Raw genomic sequence first — 18,583 nt, forward strand, 5'->3', positions numbered from 1 at the left:
GCTGAGCGCCTAAAATGTGTTGTATTATCTTGTGTCTTGTTGCTTGAAAACAGAAAATTCTGTCGCTTATAAGTGCGGCGAAACCTATAACGGCTGGCACTAGTTTTGACGCTTTGCGCGACTAAACCCGCATATAGGCGCTGCATATTTTTACAGAATAACATATCCAACCGCCTGTCTTGCTCCCGACGTTTAAAACACTTCTAGCATTTCGAAGAAGCGGCTGATTCATTCGTGTATTCTATGAGCAAATAACTAAAGCAGTTGCTGGTTCCCTATAAATACTACTCCGGTGAAAACGCTGATGTGAATTTTACCATTCATTTGCATTCTGTATACACTCTCACCTCGTGTGGCGAAGTGTCTCCTCGTTTCGACAAATTTCACGCGGTTGCATCGATTGCCCCTATTATTCCTTTTCCATTCATCGCGTACGACTCCCGTTTCAAAACTTGCATGGCTTATGCCTCATTAGCCGTTCCGCTCAACGTTACCCTTCGTGCTACTGCTGTATACTTTATTCGTGTTTTGCTTCTTCTCTACTGCTAGAGTGTTCCTTTTTTTTCATTCTGGTTTCTTCACCTCTAATCGCAATCACTTTCCCTCTGAAGGTTTCGTTTTCTTGGCACTTGCTCACTTGTTCACGTTAACTTGATTGCTCGATTTCACAAATACGCTTCACTGGGTCTTGCGTAGGTGGAAATATTTAAAATGAGGGAACAATTGTCTCTACTTCCTACCAGTTTTATTCTCGTGATGCATTTTAATTCCCAAAAGTGACTCATAGGTAGGGCAACCTTTTTATACTAATAATGCTTTCCGTTTCTTTTTCTTGGCCTTCATTGAGAATTAGTGCCAGACGAATGAGATTTTTTCCTGCAGTGATGTTTAATATCTAATTGAGCATTAGGAACTTTGATAATATACAGGGAATTGCTTGCATTTTAAAGTTATCCTTTCAGTAGCAGTAAACTGCGTCCTTAAGCGCGTTCATCGTTCTTCCACGTCAGGATAGCTTCAAGCGATGACAATCAAGGAGAAGAAATGTCACATGCAGTGAGGCGAGCAACGTGGTGTCTGCGAATGTGCTGAGGTCCATCAAGGCTCATAGGCTACATGGAACGGTGCAAGGAATCGTGGAGTGTTAAAAATTGACAATAATTTTAACGCGAAAGCATTAATGTTCCCGTGCTCCAGAAAATCAGTTGTCAGCTTTGGCGTTGCTTCCAGTCGTTAGGACTACGCAGTAAGATGTGCAACGAACACTGGTATTTCCCCTCTGGCAGGTTCCTGAGAGAACTGGGAAACGCTTTAGATATAGCTGCTGACATAAGTCTGCGTGCAGTGGAGCGATGCTCAGCAAAATGAATTGGAGTGATCATTCTTCTTGTGCATCAGTACTACCACACTGTGCACGCAACTAGCTCCGTAATGGCTGCCAGCAACAACGGCCCATGCTGCGTCAGCGTCACTCATGCGGATGTCATGCTATCAATCGATACGATTGTCCGGTCGATGCGGCAGAAAGGCGTACATGCGTGGTCCCGTCCGGCGTAGTGTCCCTGCTGTCGCTTTCTAGGAGAACAACGATTCTTGTGCGCTCCTGCTAATCGTTTAGGGCTGGCAATTAATGACCACACTCTGCTTGGGATAAGTCAAACTTCTCTGCGCAGCTAAGTGATTGAGTGAGAGTAAACATGCTTTAATCTTGACAGGCTGATCAATATCCTGTCAGTAACAGAGGAGTGTGTGCTATAATAACCACATCCAATGACTGTTATGAAAGCCAACATTTGCTAACAGAAAACAGGCACATAATTTGATTGGAAATAAAAGTATTCAGTTTTTCATCAACATGCAGCCGTACTTATAATGTATACTGCCATGTTTTAAAATCTGCTATGAATGGAAAACTGAACCACACTGAGAGAACGCTGAAAAAGGCAAGTGAAATTAGCGAAGACATTGCAGATAACTGCTGCACATGATCCTATGTGTACATTGGTTGTTGCAACCTACTCGATCTTGAAATAGTTGAAGGCAATTCATTCTATACGGCTTCGCAAAACTGGCTCTACGGAATGATCAGTTAGTAGCTATTGAGGATTGTGCTAGGGAAACTACTGTTTAATGCTCTCAGTAAACCCAGCAGTACGTTTTTATTCATCACTTTTTCATGACTGCAAGACCACATGAATACAGAGTTGATATTTAATGATGCAGTGGCGCTAGTATAAAACACACTGGCAGCATCAGTCATCTGGACTTAAGCACCTGCTATGCCATCACCCTATGCATCCCCAAATGCATAAGCCACCCCAAGTAGGTCTCAATGACACTTCAATACCTATCGCTCTTGTCTGATCATTTTTTTGTGTTTAATAGAGATTTTACGTACCAAAAGAGGTAGATTCAATGGAATCAGTTTGCTCTGTGAGAGTTTTACGTCTCGTATCTCTTCTTTTTCTTATCCGCAGAGCAAGCTAGGGTGAGAATGTAAAATATGTAACGAAATAGTGCCTCGGAGTCAACGACCTTCCAGTGCCCAACAGCTCTCTACCAATAAGAACTGCACCCGTTTAGTAGCCAAACGCTGCGCGTCCATTGTCGCATCCGGAGTCTCGCATAGTGCGACGTGGCTGGTGAAAACCTCAGTAGGTAAGCCTTGCGCACACGTTTCGCTGCCCCGTCGCAATTACTGGTGGTTACAGCTCTTCAGCGGAACATGAATCGGCCCTCTAAGGTCTATTTATGTACGAATGAAAAATTGGGCGGTCTCTGTGCTTTTCAGCACAGATGTCTGATACTGCAGATTGCCCGATGGTGCCTAGCTGTTCCGGTGCTCTGTTCATCGGACGCCGATCCTGAACGGGGACAATGATCAGCCTTTAGCTTTAGTTATGATAAGAATTGCGTAAGGCTGGTGGCGAAATTTTATTTCTTTATTAGTAAGTGGCAGCATGAACAAACATTTTGAGAAAAGTGAATGGTTGGATTTCAGTACACCCGCATTCATCCCTACTGAAAGCTGCAAAGATCTCTAAGCGAGACACAGTTGATTGGCTGTCATAGCAGCAGACATATGCCTATATTTTGAAATCAGTTGTGGCTGAAAAGAAAGAATACTCGTTTTTCATCGTTAGGTAAATAGCAGGCAAGACATGTATCCTTCTTCAGCACGCGAAGTTTATGATTCATTTTCATGAGCATCAAACGCATCCCCAGCTGACCGCATCTGCAATCAAATAATATAATAAAATACACATAGGACTTGGCAACAATATTTACCACTAGTCTCAAATAATATCTGTGAAATCACCTAAGGAATGCACTGCCGCGGTGGTGGAGCGGTTAGGAAGCTCGACCTCTGTACCCAAGCATGCGGGATCGAATCCCGACCGCGGCGGCCGCTTTTCGATCGAGACAAAAAGCTAGGCGCCCATGTGCAGCGAGATGTCAGTGCACGTTAAAGAACCCCAGGTGGTCACAATTTCCGGATCCCTCCACTACAACATCTCTCTTAGCCTGAGTAGCTTCGGGACGTTAAACCACGGGAATGTAATGGTTTGTCGCTGGGCACCGTAGACCACTTCAGCGCCATCAATTTCAACGGCTCAATAGAGACCATCGCTTTCTAATAGGCATGTTCATACCTCATTTCTTGCCCACCACACTCTAGGGGTTTGAGAAAATGACAGGAAGCATTATTAAATTGTCCTTATGTGTAAGCAAGGCTTCGACAGCGCAAATTTTGTAAAAGGGCAATTTCTGCTATTAGATGCACCGTCAGGCCACCTACCAGCTGCGATTTGAGGTGTGCCAATATTTCTAATTATCACTCTTACTCCGTGTGCCTCGTATGGTTTTTTCTCTCTTCCAATGAAGTATTTGGGCTACTGCCGCCTACCGAAGTGCAAATGTCGTCACGCGTTTGTTCTAGAAATGTTTTCTGTCGGGATTCCTGTTGGTAGTGTTAGAATACGAGATCCTGCTTGCCCAAGCTTGAGCATAGCGTGGTTTTGATGCAAGGATGCTGATATAGCAATGAAAATGGGTGAAGCGACATCTTTGAACGGCTATAAAGGTTTTGGCCGCAATTAACCTTTCGGAAGACGATGCAGCGATCAGTACCGCTATACATACGAGCTCCAGCAAACAAATTATGATGTGGGCTGCAATATATTTCGCGCCCTGTAAGAGCAGTGGACTAATTACGAAGTTCTACATATGCGAAAGACCTGGCAGATAAATTCTTTGGGCAGGTATTACTCTAATTTGCGCTGTTTGCTGAAATAAGTACTTAAGACTTCTTGTAAGATTGGCAAGATACTAAACGGTAACCAATTGATTTGAGGAAGAAGAGCTTCAGCAACTGAAGATAAGATGGAACACAAATACCTTAAAGCATCCGTAGGCTTAGTTGATTCCAATTTATATAGGCAAAATAGTTTATAGAAGTGCGATGAGGCGACAGACACAGTGTGCTGCTTTTTTAAAAGGTCAGCAGTGCGGGTTCGATACAGAACCTTACAAGCGAGGCGAAACACTCATTTCTGCAACTCTGAAAGCTTGGTAATAATTGCTGCTATTGTAGGGGCCCAGATTGGAAACGCATATATTAGTGATGACGAAAACAGCGAATTATGTAAAATTAAGATAACTGAGGTGGAGAGATGACGACAGTGGCACCGTAGATGCTAGTAGTCCTCAACAACTTATTAATCATGTATTTCTCATGTTCATTCCATGTCATATTTTGAGAAACATGTAATACCGAGGATTTAAAGGCTTTTACTATCACGATGTTGATGTTTTTTAACACAATTTGTGTATACTGATTTTATCTGCGACCAGTCTGAAATAGGACATCTTGCTTTGGGTTTATAAACGTCAAGGTTTATACAGTTCATCATCAGCCGCACTACACCGACTGCAGGGCGAAGGCCTGTCCCATATCACTCCCCTTAACCTGGTCCTGTGCGAGCTGCACCCACTTGAACTCTGCGAAATGCTTAATCTTATCCGCCCACACATCTTTCTACCGCCCCCTGCTACGCTTTTCTTCCCTTAGAATCCAATTTGTTATACTTAGGCAGCGATCATCGGTTGTCCTGTCTACGTACTACGTGCCCTGCCCATGCACATTTCTTCTTGATTTTCGCAATAGAACGTTCTTAACTCGAGTTATTTCCCTGAGCCACTCAGCGCGCGTTCTATCTCTAAACGTTATACCTGTCATTTTTCGTTCTATCGACCTCTGCTGTCTCCTCAACCTAAGTAGAACCTTTTCGTTAGCCTCCACGTTTCAGCACCATAGCTGAGTACAGGTAAGATGCAACTGTTGTATACTTTCCTCTTAAGCGATACCGGTAAGCTGCTAGACATAACCTAGGAATAATTGCCATATACACCCAATTCCAATCGTTGGCTCTTAGTTATTTCTCTTTCACTTTCTGGATATGCGGTTACTACTTCTCCTAATTAGAAATATTCGCCTAGCACTTGCAGTGCTTCTCTACATATTGTTGACTACTGTTCCTTCTCGAGGCTGTTGAACATTACCTTAGTCTTCTACATATTGATTTTCAAGCCTACCTTATTGCTATTCTTGTCTAGGTCATCAAGCGTTATTAGCCATTCAGCCCCTGAATTATTTAGCAATACAATGCCATCAGCAAATGGCAGATTGCTGAAGTATTCTCCATCGACGCTTGTCTCTATCTACACCCATTCCAAGTCTCTGAACACTTCCTCTAAGCAAGCTGTGAATAGTACTGGGGAGATCGTGTCCCCTTGCCTAACAGTTTTATTTACGGGAATTTTGTTACTTTATGCACAAATATAGTTGCAGTGAAGCCACTACATATATCTTCCAATGCTTTCACATGCGGCGAGTCTACACCCTGATTTCTCAATGCCTGTTTAACTGCCGAGGTTTCTATTGAGTCTAATGCTTTTTCGTAATCGGTGAATGCTGCTTATAAGGGCTGCCTATATTCCGAGCATCTTGTTGTCACCTGGTTGACGGTATGGGTATCATCAATAGTTGAGTACCCTTTCCAAAATCCTGCTTGATCGTTTGCTTGGTTGAAGTCTAAGATTGACTTGATTCTTTTAGCGATTACCTTGGTGAACACCTTATACGTAAAAATAGTAAGCTGATTGGCCTGTAATTTTTGTGAAGTCCTTAGCGTCCCTTTTTTGAATTAAGATAATATTAGCGTTCTTCCATGGTTCCGAGACCGTTGATGACACGAGGCGCTGCGTACACAGGGTGGTTAGTTTTTCTAGCACGATATCCCCCCGTCCTCCAACAAATCTGTAGTTCTCTGCTCCTCCTCACCTGCTTTCCCCCTTTTCATAGTTTCTAAAGCTTTCTTAATTTTGCCCTTCATCACTGGTGGAACGTCTGACTTCTCTTCACTACTGCCAATATCATTATTGTCCTGACTACTCCGGCTACTATATGAATCAGTGTAGAATTCGTCGGGTAGTTCGTCTATTCCGTCCAAATTCATGATGGCATTACCAGCGTTTTCCCTTGATGCATGCATATGTTTTTTGACAGCGCACAGTTTTCTCTTCATCACTTTAAGGCTGCCGCCGTTCGTTAGAGCATGCTCAATTTGCCTGATGTTATACTTTCCTATGTCGGCCACTTGACGCTCATTGTTTAGATTTGATATGGCTGCCAGTTTTACCCTGACTGTTAGGTTAGAAGCTTTCAGACTTTGGCGTTTCTTAATCAAATCTTTCGCCTCCTTAGATATTTTAACGATCTCCTTTCTACCTATCCTACCGCTTGCTTCTACCGTTACATTCACGTTGAGCTAATGCATTTATTTTGTATACTATGCCTAAAAGGGAGCGAACTGGTGTCATAAAAAGGTCCTTGCTAAGCAATGGGTAGCAAGGCTTTTATTATTAGAAAAGCGGCTCACCGCGTCATTAGGGCATCCATGAATGAGATCAGTGGTGAGTACTTCAATAGCGTCGAAGTGAAACTTGTTCCACTAAGATATGTTCCAACGCGCCAAGTGCCTATTGCACAGAGTACTTTATATGCCTCATAACTAGTTTTGGTGTGCGAAGCGCACTGTAAGTTCCGCTGAAGAAAAAAAGTGCATAACAAACAGTATAAATAGCCTCGCACTCTCTCATCTCCTATATTAATGGCGTCTATACATTACTGCATTATACAGTAATGTTAATGTTCAAGGTATACAAGCTGTTTCGTATCCCTCAGAAAATCGATGGCACTAGATTTAAGTAACTCACATTCTTCAGTGCGGTATCATTTTATTTTGGCCTCCATTTATTCGGTATCCATAGAGCGTAAGCAACGTCATCAGGGTTCTTCGGTTTTTTTTTTTTTTTTTTTTTTTTTTTTTTTTTTTTTACGTTCCTCTCTTGCGAGACGCGTTTTGTGCCTATAAAGCGAACATTTGGCTTAGTCCCTATTAATGATTACAGCTCAGAGGTATTTACGTCGAAGAACTCTACTTCAATCAGGGTCCCGGCAATCTAAATAATAATGTAGGCCATACGGAAGGACTAAATATATGCTTTCAGTCGTCTGCTGTATGCTGTGCACTCTGTGCCATCATTTGCGACGTCCAGCGCTATTGAAAACGTATATATTAGGGGAATTAAAAGCGAACATAATTCCGGAAGGGTAAAAAAACATCCACGATGCACACCGTGAACAATCTTTTAGTCTGTTTTTCCTGTGTTTAATAGATTAATGAGCTAGAAATATACATTATTCATGAGAAGTGTTTGTCTAGCATGTTTATATTGTGTAACAACGAGCGAATGTCATCTAAAAGCTAGTTCATTTATTTGCATTCACCGTCAACCTGCGTCTGTTGAAACATAGACGGAAGAAAAGCAAAACACTTGTCTAAATTGCAATGTACGCACAGAAAAAAATTATTACAGAAGATAGGTCGAAACTTAAGAAGTTATCAAAACTTCGCTCTACCTAAAAGCGAACTAAAATACGTATTTCGGAGAAATGCTAAATTCGATTCAGCGAGAAACTCACTATAACCACCTCTCTGATGTTTCAGAAAGGTGCGAGGAGACGCTTCCCCAATTGGAAAGAGTAGCGAATAGATTGCTGCGCTGACACATGTATTTTGTAAGTACTTTCTTTGCCGAAGCAAAAAATTTTCAATCCCCGAAGTTGTCTTCCTTCCACTCACGCTTGCCTGCACCTTTACGATGTTCGCGTTTCTTCTCATTGCATTCGAAACGAAAAGGCCAAAGCCACGACCATGCATTTCCATATTCTGTCCCACTTGTCACCGAAACTTCGCACACTGTGTCAACCCATTGGAAACGAAGCCACCTGCACTTTTAGGTTTCGGGATATTGAAATCGCCTTCTTTCTTTTTCGAAGGGCAGCCTGCTTTCTATCAACTCTACAATAATTTACTTTTGCTTTACCTTAAGAAAATGAATATCTAGCTGTACCTCCTCCTTCATCAGTTGGGAATTAAAATTGTGTTTTGACAAAAGAATGAACACCTCACAGAGAGTAAGAACATTTCTCTTTTCGGTTTTCAGGTCTCAGCTTATCACTTGTAACTGACTGCATGATCACGCATGATAGATAACTGACTGCATGATCACGTCACTTCGTGGTCACAGCAAGGACGCGGGTGTTGACAACCAGCAACAGTGGTACAGAACTCAATCTGTCTATCGGGCACCCTCACGCAGTCTACGGCTAACGTCAAAATTTATAACCGCTGCCAAGCTTTGCCAGAATCAATTTTAAGGATGAGGACAAAATTTTCAGTAACCTGTGTCGCAAGATACGTTACGATTGTCTATATTAATTCAATTTCAATCAGACTGCCTCGCGCAAGGCAGGCAGGATCATTCTGCCATATGTCGGCGGCCAAGAACATAAAATGCACAGAGGTTAGAGCCGCTCGATAAGTCGTATTCAATCATTCCTTTGTTTAAATCGCAAAAGTGACATCTGCTTCTGTGGACACCGGCTATGAAAAAGCGAAATAAACACCCGGAGAAATAAATTCTCCTTTTTATCTTTGCTTCGTCTCACTTTAGGCTGCACCACAACAAACCATTTAGAAGTAAAAAACAAGTTTTGTACTTAACACAGAGACGCTCTCATCACAAAGCCCATTATCTAAAATGAACACCATCGATTAAGTGATGAAAAGGGCCTCAAAACACTGAAGCATACGTTCGTTATTGCGCGCAGATGAATGTTACGGAAAATTGAAGACCCGAGAGTAGGCAAATTGCGAGTTTGTGTGAGAAGCGGAAGTTGAGCCTTGTGAGGCTATGTTTTTTGGGCCCACTTGTAGAGCAATCACATGTCCTCTATTTTCGTCCACAATGCGACACCAGCACGTGCAGGCATCCTCATAATTTTCGTACAAGGTACGTGCCGTATCCGCAAGTAAGAGAACGACGTTCGTCAGCAGGTTTGTACCGCACAGGTTACAGTGGCTGGCTTTTTGTCAATGTGAGCCCCTCATCCACGTTATCGCAAGAAGCGTCCGCGACGGAGCGGGGTTCTTGCTTATGCGGGAAGTATTTGCTAGGTGTAGGCCTGAGAGAGGGTTTTTCGACCAGGGACATCTCTCACATGTGAGATTCTATAGACACTCAAGGCACACTCAAGGCGTAGATTTGGGTGAGCCTCAGGCTGACATCCCGTAGTTGTTTATGACGTACTCAAAAACATCGATCAAGTTGTTATAGGAGAAAAAAAAGTTAGCGCCCGGAAGCGTCCTATCGATTCTGTTTCCAAACCATCCTGCAGGCCTTCTACTTCCTCGTGTTTGCTCTTCAGTAGCAATATTTTAGTGCGAAAGCACTCAAACGGACACCAGATCCAAGCAATCATCTTGCCAACCATCATTGTATCTGGATCTTGATTGGCCCACCAATTTGTGATGACATAGTTCGCCTGTCATGGTGGTAGTAATTCAAACAGTGGTTATTAACGCTTAAGCGCTGCATAATTTTGCGCGACAACACTAGTTGGAGAAAACGTGGTTAGGGGCGACTGTGATATTTCGAAGTTGCGAAGTAAATCATCTCAATAAAACCGGATCATTACGAAACTAAATAATGTAAACTTGCCCCATTGGTGCCCCAATATATTTTCGGCATTCGAAGTCTTCTTTCAGGGTGAGATATGATTTTGGTTGTGGGTAGAAAACACGAAGGTTGCAAACACAGCAGGACCATCTAATGTTTATGTTGTACTAGCCTAGAGGAGGGATTAGCATTGCCGAATCATTTACCGGCGATTATTCCAAAGCAGCGGCATCTAAACTTTAACATAAGAGCGGAACGAAGGTACAGATTAGTGACTTCGCCGTATGCTTTGCCATATATTCCACCTCGAAAAACAGGCAACTTCTATCAGCGCCATACTTCAAATCACAGTCACAAAGGAATATTAGAGTATGCGCAGCCTCCTTCTTATTACACTAGCTGACGTTCGGGTAATCAGTGTTATGAAGAGGACCACGTGGCACTGCTGCACTCTTAAAGAAAGCGAGCGAGGCGCTCATTTTTCCATTGTAATATGGAGAGCACATGAGATAATGGTCTAACGCCCCGCACGAATTTAGTGGAGATGATGCTAAGTGCTTGTTATGCTTCCACGCCCATAGTGTACTGCAGAGACTGTCAGAATGCGGATCAGTAACGTGGCTTGCTCTATTCTTAGCACGTTGATCAAATATGGATTGTTGGATGTACGTCACAAAGTACAGAGCTGATTGAACAGAGTTCATTCTATGATTATCTTGGTATTTTTAGAAAATTTATTTATGGGATCTAAGCGCATCATGGACGAGACTGCTCGCCTCTTTTTTGCTCACGACGTCTTCTTAGCACGCTGATCAAATAAGTGTCGTTTCGTATACCCCAAAGGGTACTGAAGTGATCAAGTAGAGTTCCTTTGAAGATTATCTTGATATCCTTAGTGCATTTCGTTATGCGTCCTGAGCGGATAATGGGCGAGACCGTCCCCCTCTTTTTGTCCAGGACGCCTAACAGCGAGAGCACTCATGAAAAGCGTATAGAAAGGCCTTTTGTGTGCCTACTATACATCAGCCGCAGGGACCTAAGCAGCAACCATTTAGAGGGCAAACGCCACTCTAACGTTTGAAGGACAGATTTTGCCTCTTTCAAGATGACAACAGATTGTTTTATACAAGACACAGAGTTTGTTAGGCCGCTTCAAATGGAGTACTTGCAGCTGTGCATGAGGACACGACTGGAGTAAGGTGTACAGGCTTGGCCTTATTCAAAGCCAGAATATAAAACGCCGCTGCATTGCCTCCAGCCGCCGCACTTGCCTCATAGCCAACAGTGAAGACTTGAAGAAGAACATATTTGTTCCAAAATATTGGATTAAGAGTAAACGTGTTGCCGCCAATGAACCCCTGCTTAGCGCGAATAGTTAGTGTGGTCATCCTGACTTTCAAATGACGCAGATACCTGCAGCCGCTTGCTTTATGTTTGAAAGTGTAGAACTAAGAGAGTTAAAGGCCAGGTAGGTCTGAGACTCAGGTAACTTTGCAGCCATTATAGAAAAGTCAAGTCTTGCCCTCTGGCAAGACTTGCCCTTTGGCCCTCCGGCAGTTAACGTTGAGCCAGTAAGTAACAGGATGTAAGGTCAAAAACGAACTTGCGCTCTTCATGCAATATCCCGTTTGTGGTCTCCTTGTCACTCATGATATTGCATACAAAGATGACTAACACCTCTGGAATAAACACAATTCAAATTCCTAACTACTGTTTTTTTCTGTCATTGAGGAGTTGGTAATTTCCAATATCTAGGAATATTCGTAGACAGATAACTGGTTTAATCAGCATGTTGGACCTTGACATTAGTACTAGCCGCGGGCACCGCAGCCTCTGGCGCTGTCGAATTCCAACCCTCTGACAGCCGCGGGGCGCGGACGCCTGTTTCATCGCTCCTCCGATGGCACGTGGCTACCGGAAACGGACGGACTGCCGACAGCGGGAGCTTCCGTAAGCGTCAAATAGATGAGTTCTTTCTTTTATTAAATTTATTTCGTTTTCAGCTAGTTAAATTAGGTGCAGCCTACAGAATATATTTTAGCTCTTTGTCCTAGCGGCCTAATTTTCGTGCCGGCAGCCAGGTTTTTTTTTTTTTCGGCGTTCATTCTTTAACTATTTTGCTAGATAATTATTCTTTTTTCTAGGCTATTGGCATTCGCAGAATTTATTTTAAAGCGTGTTTGCTAGTCGTTTTTGTCTCTTTCGTTTAGCAGAATAGTAGAATACAAGGCAGCTTAGAACTGACCAATCTAAACCGTATATAGGCAGTAAAAAATATTCTTAAAAATACATCTACAGGAATAGATGACATTCCGATTCAGCTGATTAAAGAACTTGCTCCAAGAAGCAAGGAAACGTTGTTAAAAGATTTGGCAACGGTCATAACGAATAAGCGAATTCCTGACAGCTGGCGGCAGAGTAAAATAATTTGATTTTTAAGGGGAAAGCAGAAAAGCATCTGTTATATAGACTGGCCATATAGGCCGTAAAATTAAAGATGCGTGCATGGGTAGAAAGTATCAAGATACTCAGAGAACTTCAGAACGGCTTTAAAAATGATAGGCACTTAGATGATAGCCTGTTCGTGCTTACACAATGCATCGAAATATCTAGAGCGGAAAATAGACCTTTGTATTTGCCCTTCCTGGACACAAACGGGGCGTACGACAACGTAAACAGAGAACTCCTGTTTAGCATAATAAAACAAGAAGGTATCCGGTATGAGATAACAGAGTTCCTACAGGAAATATACAGAGATTACAAAGTAGAAATTGCATGGAAAGGAATAAGAAGTACGGAAGCTGGCACGGTATGCAAAGGAAAAACGCGAAGTTGTACTCTATGACAGCTGCTGTTCACGCTTTATATGATAAATCTGGAACGGAGGATACAAGAAAGTGAGATAGGTTTTAATCTGTGATATAGATTAGGAGGAAAGGTGGTAAAGAAGCGCCTCCCCGGTTTAATGTCTGCAGACAATATTGTGCTGCTAGTAGAGAGTCAGGAAGAATAGCGTTCTCTAGTTACGTATTGCGGAGACGAAGGGGACGCTCTAGGCTTCAGTTTTAGCGCAGTTAAGTTGGGTCCGATCATTTTCAACGGCTCAACTGATCAGGGTCTTCAAATAAAAGGCCAAAAAATACCCAGAATAGACGAAAATAAATATCTCGGGGAATGGGTTAACGAAGGATTGGCGTACATCAAAAAGCATGATCAATCACGTAAGGCAAAAGGCCGAAGAAATGCTGGGATAATGAAGCATAGTGCATTGTGGAGATACAACAGGTACGAGGTTTTGGGGGGTATTTGGAAAACAATTATGTTGCCCGGGCTTACTTCGGAAATGCAGTTTTGTGCCTAAACTCGAGGTACAGTCGACATTAAAATAAATCAGTGAGCCGTCGGACGATTAGCACTGGGTGCCCACGGCAAAACCACAAATTAGGCAGTACAGGGAGATATGGGCTGGGCATCTTTCGAAGTACGGCAAGCTCAGAGTAAAATATTATTAGAGCAACGCCTGAGGAAATTGGGCAGAAACAGGTGGGTAGCTAAAGTATGTAAATACCTATACCTAAAACGCGTTGACTCACAATGGAGGAAAAGGACTATAAAACTAACAAGTAAGTATGCCAGTCAAAAGGACGAAGAAATAAAGAGTGTTAAGCAATAGTAGAAAAACACAAAAGGTAAAAATTGGATAAATTTGATGGATAAGAAACAGAGTGTGCAACTATACCGAAAGTGGACAAGGGAGATTAGGAAGGAAGCTTTCTTTGATCATTTAAGAGGCAGTTCCTTACTTTTTGAAGCTAGATCATGGTGCCTTAGAACACGCAACTACAAAAAGAAATTTAACAATGAAGATGATGCATGTGCAGTATGTGGTAATTCCACTGAAACAATTCACCATATCATACTCAAATGTAATGGTATTTATCCGGAAATCGATACAGGCGCAGTTATTCTTCCTGAAGCTCTGGGGTTTATAGATACCAGTGGTCGAGTGAAGGAACCTGCGGTAGAAGTTAGCAAAACACAATTGGAAGATTGGTGGCATAAAGCAGAAAGTGACATAATGTTAGCAATGTAGAAGCAAAACTTCAATAAATAGAATGATGGTATATTTACCAATCTAGAACAATACTTAATATATAGCGGGAAAAAAATGACATGATAGCAACTGCTGCCCCTCCGTTTCAAAGGGGACGCTCCCGTCCGTCCGTCCGTCCGTCCGTCCATCCATCCATCCATCCATCCATCCATCCATCCATCCATCCATCCATCCATCCATCCATCCATCCATCCATCCATCCATCCATCCATCCATCCATCCATCCATCCATCCATCCATCCATCCTCTGAGAGGATGGAAGAGTATAATCCAAAAATAACTGTCCCTCTCACTCGCTCCGCCCCCCAACTCGGCTCATATTGACGACAGCTGCTTCTCTCTCGGCATTTTCACTTAGCTACCTCACCTCCCTGTGTCCACGTCGCCTCTACTCCAATGAGGCTTCAAACGCCGTCACCAGAACAGGTCACGTGGCTGTGATGGGCATTCCAATGATAACACAGAATACTTACTCAACGGAAACATGTTTGTTTAGAAATCCACTCAGAATGACAAGGTAGATCTCAGGTTTCACTACAGATTTGCAGAGGTTGTTTTCAATTTTGTGAGCGCATATAAAGAAGGATCCTTGGATTCAGCCATAAATATTATTCCGGTTCAAGGAAATCCGTAAATGTATTGCAGTTGTTTTGACCGAGGCTTGCTATAAAATGCGCGAACCAGTAATAGAGGTATATTTAACATTAGTGCGGTTTTATTTCTGGCTGCACATTTTATTCACTGTTCTGCTGAGAGGAGCTCTAACATTGTCTGAAAAGAGCAGTTTCATGCCAAAAGTTCCTGCTCTTGTAGTCCTCACAATCTAGAGGAAAACGGGGACAAAAACTAATTTCTTGGTCCTGAGGAATGTGAGTACTGCTTACTAATCTCTTCATATCGTTTCTATTCATATGTTATAAGAACATTTAAAAACCGTGTACAAAATGCAAAGCAACCCTGTTTTGTTTTTTACTAAAATGAAAGAAGCCTCGCTCCCAAACCTCTGGTGTTGGGATAGCATAGCCAGTGCTGGGATAGCAAGGGAGCTGTGATGATGGTGATTGTGGCGAGTGTGCGGGTGGCTCGAAAGGAAGTGAAGTGTGGCCGCGTGCGGGGCGGGCCAGTGCGCGTGAGTTTGTTCCGGCAAGCGAACGGGTCGGACGCTCCTGGGCGTCGCTGGCGGCGGAGTTCATCGTCCTGGGCCTGGCGTTCAAGGCCGGCTCGCCAGCACCTGTCGGGCACCTGGTCCGACGTCTGGTACTGCCCAGCGCTTCGCCATCCGGCGAACAGCTTGCGGAGACAGCTCAACCGCTCCAGCGTGCCTGGCCGCCGCACTTGTGCTGCCGCACTGGTGCCGCACTTCGCAGTACCCGGGCGTGACGCGGTACCCCGCGGTACACCGCAGTACCCCGGACTGTGAAGCAGACGCCGGATACAGACGCCGGAGCGTGGCCTGCCGCGCTACCGAGTCCTCGGGCGACTGGAAGTCCCAAACCAGAAGTAGGACGGTTTTGTGTTGGGACATATCCTATTGGGAGAAGCTAGGCTGTATGCATGTCTGTGCCAGTTACGTTAATTGGTCAAGAAAAGAAAAGCGTCCGTGTGTCTGTGAACCTGCTCTGCTACCTGCCCAGAGCTCCTGAACGGACCTGGGCCCATATATAACATCACAATTTGGCGAGCCTGCCAGGATCCTAGAAATTAGTAGATTCAAGGAACTAATCATTCAGAGAGAGGGCAGAGAGTCGAGGACGGGTTCACACGCATCGCGACGTTTGAGCAAAGATGGAGCTCGAGGCGTTGGTGCTGATGAGCGAGCAGCTAGGTGTGACGCTTAAAGAATTCCTCGGCTGGTACGAAGAACAGCTTAGCATTGACAAAGAGGAATTAGAAGCGGACTGGGCAGAAACGCGAATGGATGGGCGGCTTACGCCTAATGCCGAACCCAAGCATTTTCATGAGGTTACAGAACTCCGTGAAAGAGAACAGTGGTTGAAGGCGACCGAAAAAACACTATTAGAGCTTCGAAAACGCGTGACAGCGGAGGAGAAAAACGCCTCGTTTCATGGTGTTGGACGTTACATAGATAGAGCTACTGGGTTGGATCAGAGCAGCCTTGACAAAGTGACCCTACTGTTTAATGAAACACATGGGGCATTAGAGGCCGCAGCACCTGCTAGTAGTGTAAGATCACATCTAGAGCATGAGTACAAAGCTGTGAAAGACCTTACGAAGCCTTCAGCGCTACATGTGCTCTGTTTTTACATAGATACAGTTGGACACCGTCCTAATATGTTCACCTCTGTTCTTAACGAGGTTAAGAGCTCCATAAGGACATATGTCTGCATGGAAAGGTGCCTTACTGACTGTCACAGTAATACTGAAAACGTAAGCACCTTGATAAAGGATCACAGGGAAGGACTATGCATCCATGAGAAGGTTGAGAATAAAGTCGTTGTGAGCAGAAATGTGAGCATGCGTGAAGATGAGAAAATGCATAACGAGAGTTTAAGAGTCAAGACTGTGGCTGGCCTAGGTTATATAAGGCTGCTACGAAATGTTGAGCGTGAGAAGCTCGCAAATGGACTGTTGAGCAGCACTGGAAATTCTCCGGAACGTCGAGATGGCTATCTTACTTTAGATACAGCTGCAGCGACTCACACGCCTGGTGAGGATCGCCGCCGGAAAGGTGGGCGACCGAGGCATACCAAGAAAAGTACATATTCTGATGTTTCTAGACTATCTGGAGAACAGGCGGAGGCGAAAGACTGGCCGCAGATCTTCCATGTTCCCAAAGCCGTAAAATCAGTGATGGTTCATCTCAAGAAGAATGTTGGTGGCCGGAAAGAACACCCCCTACGAGAAGCAAGCTGTGCGAGAAAGTGCAGAAGTGCGCGAAGAACCTCGGCGTGCAAAGCTCATTTCCGCAAGCACATTCGGTTTAAGCCAAGGACGGAAATGAAACCACATGCCATAAAACAGTGGCATCGTACTCACTGCCGGAAAAAAGCAGCTTGTGAAATAACGGAGGATGTTGCGTCTTAGAATTAGCGAGAAGTCGAAATCTCTCTACCATGCGCCAATTGTGTTTGTTAAGATGTCAGACAACGCATACGATTGTACAGTAACTTCCGGGAGTTCAATAACGTCCTGAAGTCTGACTGTGGGTTCATTCCGCGCATTGATGCCGTCTTCATCCTTGCAGGACAGAAAACGTTTTTCTCCAAGTTCAATTTTACGAAGGGTACGTCATTGGAAGGTCACTATGGTTGCTGGAAGCAGGAAAAAAAAAACGGATTTTTCCAGTATTTCTGGACTGTACCACTTTCGATATATGCCTTTTGGCATCAAAACACCACCACTACCTAGAAGGGGCTCGCACAAAACAAGACATACTACGACCGCAAGAGTCGGCCGGGGAAGCTACAGCTTGGAGAGAAAGTGCTCATCTTCCTGCTGGCCTATTCAAACAAACTATTCATGTAATGGCGAGGTCCATTTGAAGTTGTGGGCGTGAGAAACGAGGTTAACTACCTCACTGACTTGGGAGGTGCAAAGGAACAATTCCACATCAACATGCTGAAAAAATATGAGAAACTGCGTACCAGTTTCCCCACCGTGGCTGTCGCCGCTGTAGAAGGAAACATGTCAAACACACATCCCATCTGTCGCAAGAAATGTGACTACAGTGACTGTATCCCGCTATTAAGTTTGTGCCACGCAAGGACTACCATTGATGCTTAGGTGTCGCAAACTATGGGAACTTGCTTCCATATGAAGTGCGAAAGAGTATGTCAAGGAAACTGACAATGTGGGCGCTGACTACGTAAGCCGTGTGTGAACTTGAGCCTGCATTCTGCAACCTTGTATTTCTTGTGTTAGTGTTTAAGTCCTGTGTCTATGTTACATGAGCAGCGTGTGAAAGGTGTGGGAGTGTGTTTCTGGTGTCCGAACAAAAATTTAAAAAAACGAACTCGTGTGTTGCATTGTGAAGTTTTGTGTGCTTCTGATTTGGGTTTATTATTGTTGTAGTTTGTTCTCTCCCCGCCACGTTTTCACCCTCCCCGGCGCCAGAACAGTTGCAAGAAACTGTCTTGAAACGGGGGGAGGTTGTGATGATGGTGATTGTGGCGAGTGTGCGGGTGGCTCGAAAGGAAGTGAAGTGTGGCCGCGTGCGGGGCGGGCCAGTGCGCGTGAGTTTGTTCCGGCAAGCGAACGGGTCGGACGCTCCTGGGCGTCGCTGGCGGCGGAGTTCATCGTCCTGGGCCTGGCGTTCAAGGCCGGCTCGCCAGCACCTGTCGGGCACCTGGTCCGAGGTCTGGTACTGCCCAGCGCTTCGCCATCCGGCGAACAGCTTGCGGAGACAGCTCAACCGCTCCAGCG

Source organism: Amblyomma maculatum, chromosome 3, assembly GCF_055883805.1.
Source record: "Amblyomma maculatum isolate TAMU_Amacu chromosome 3, ASM5588380v1, whole genome shotgun sequence".
Classification (NCBI taxonomy): domain Eukaryota; kingdom Metazoa; phylum Arthropoda; class Arachnida; order Ixodida; family Ixodidae; genus Amblyomma; species Amblyomma maculatum.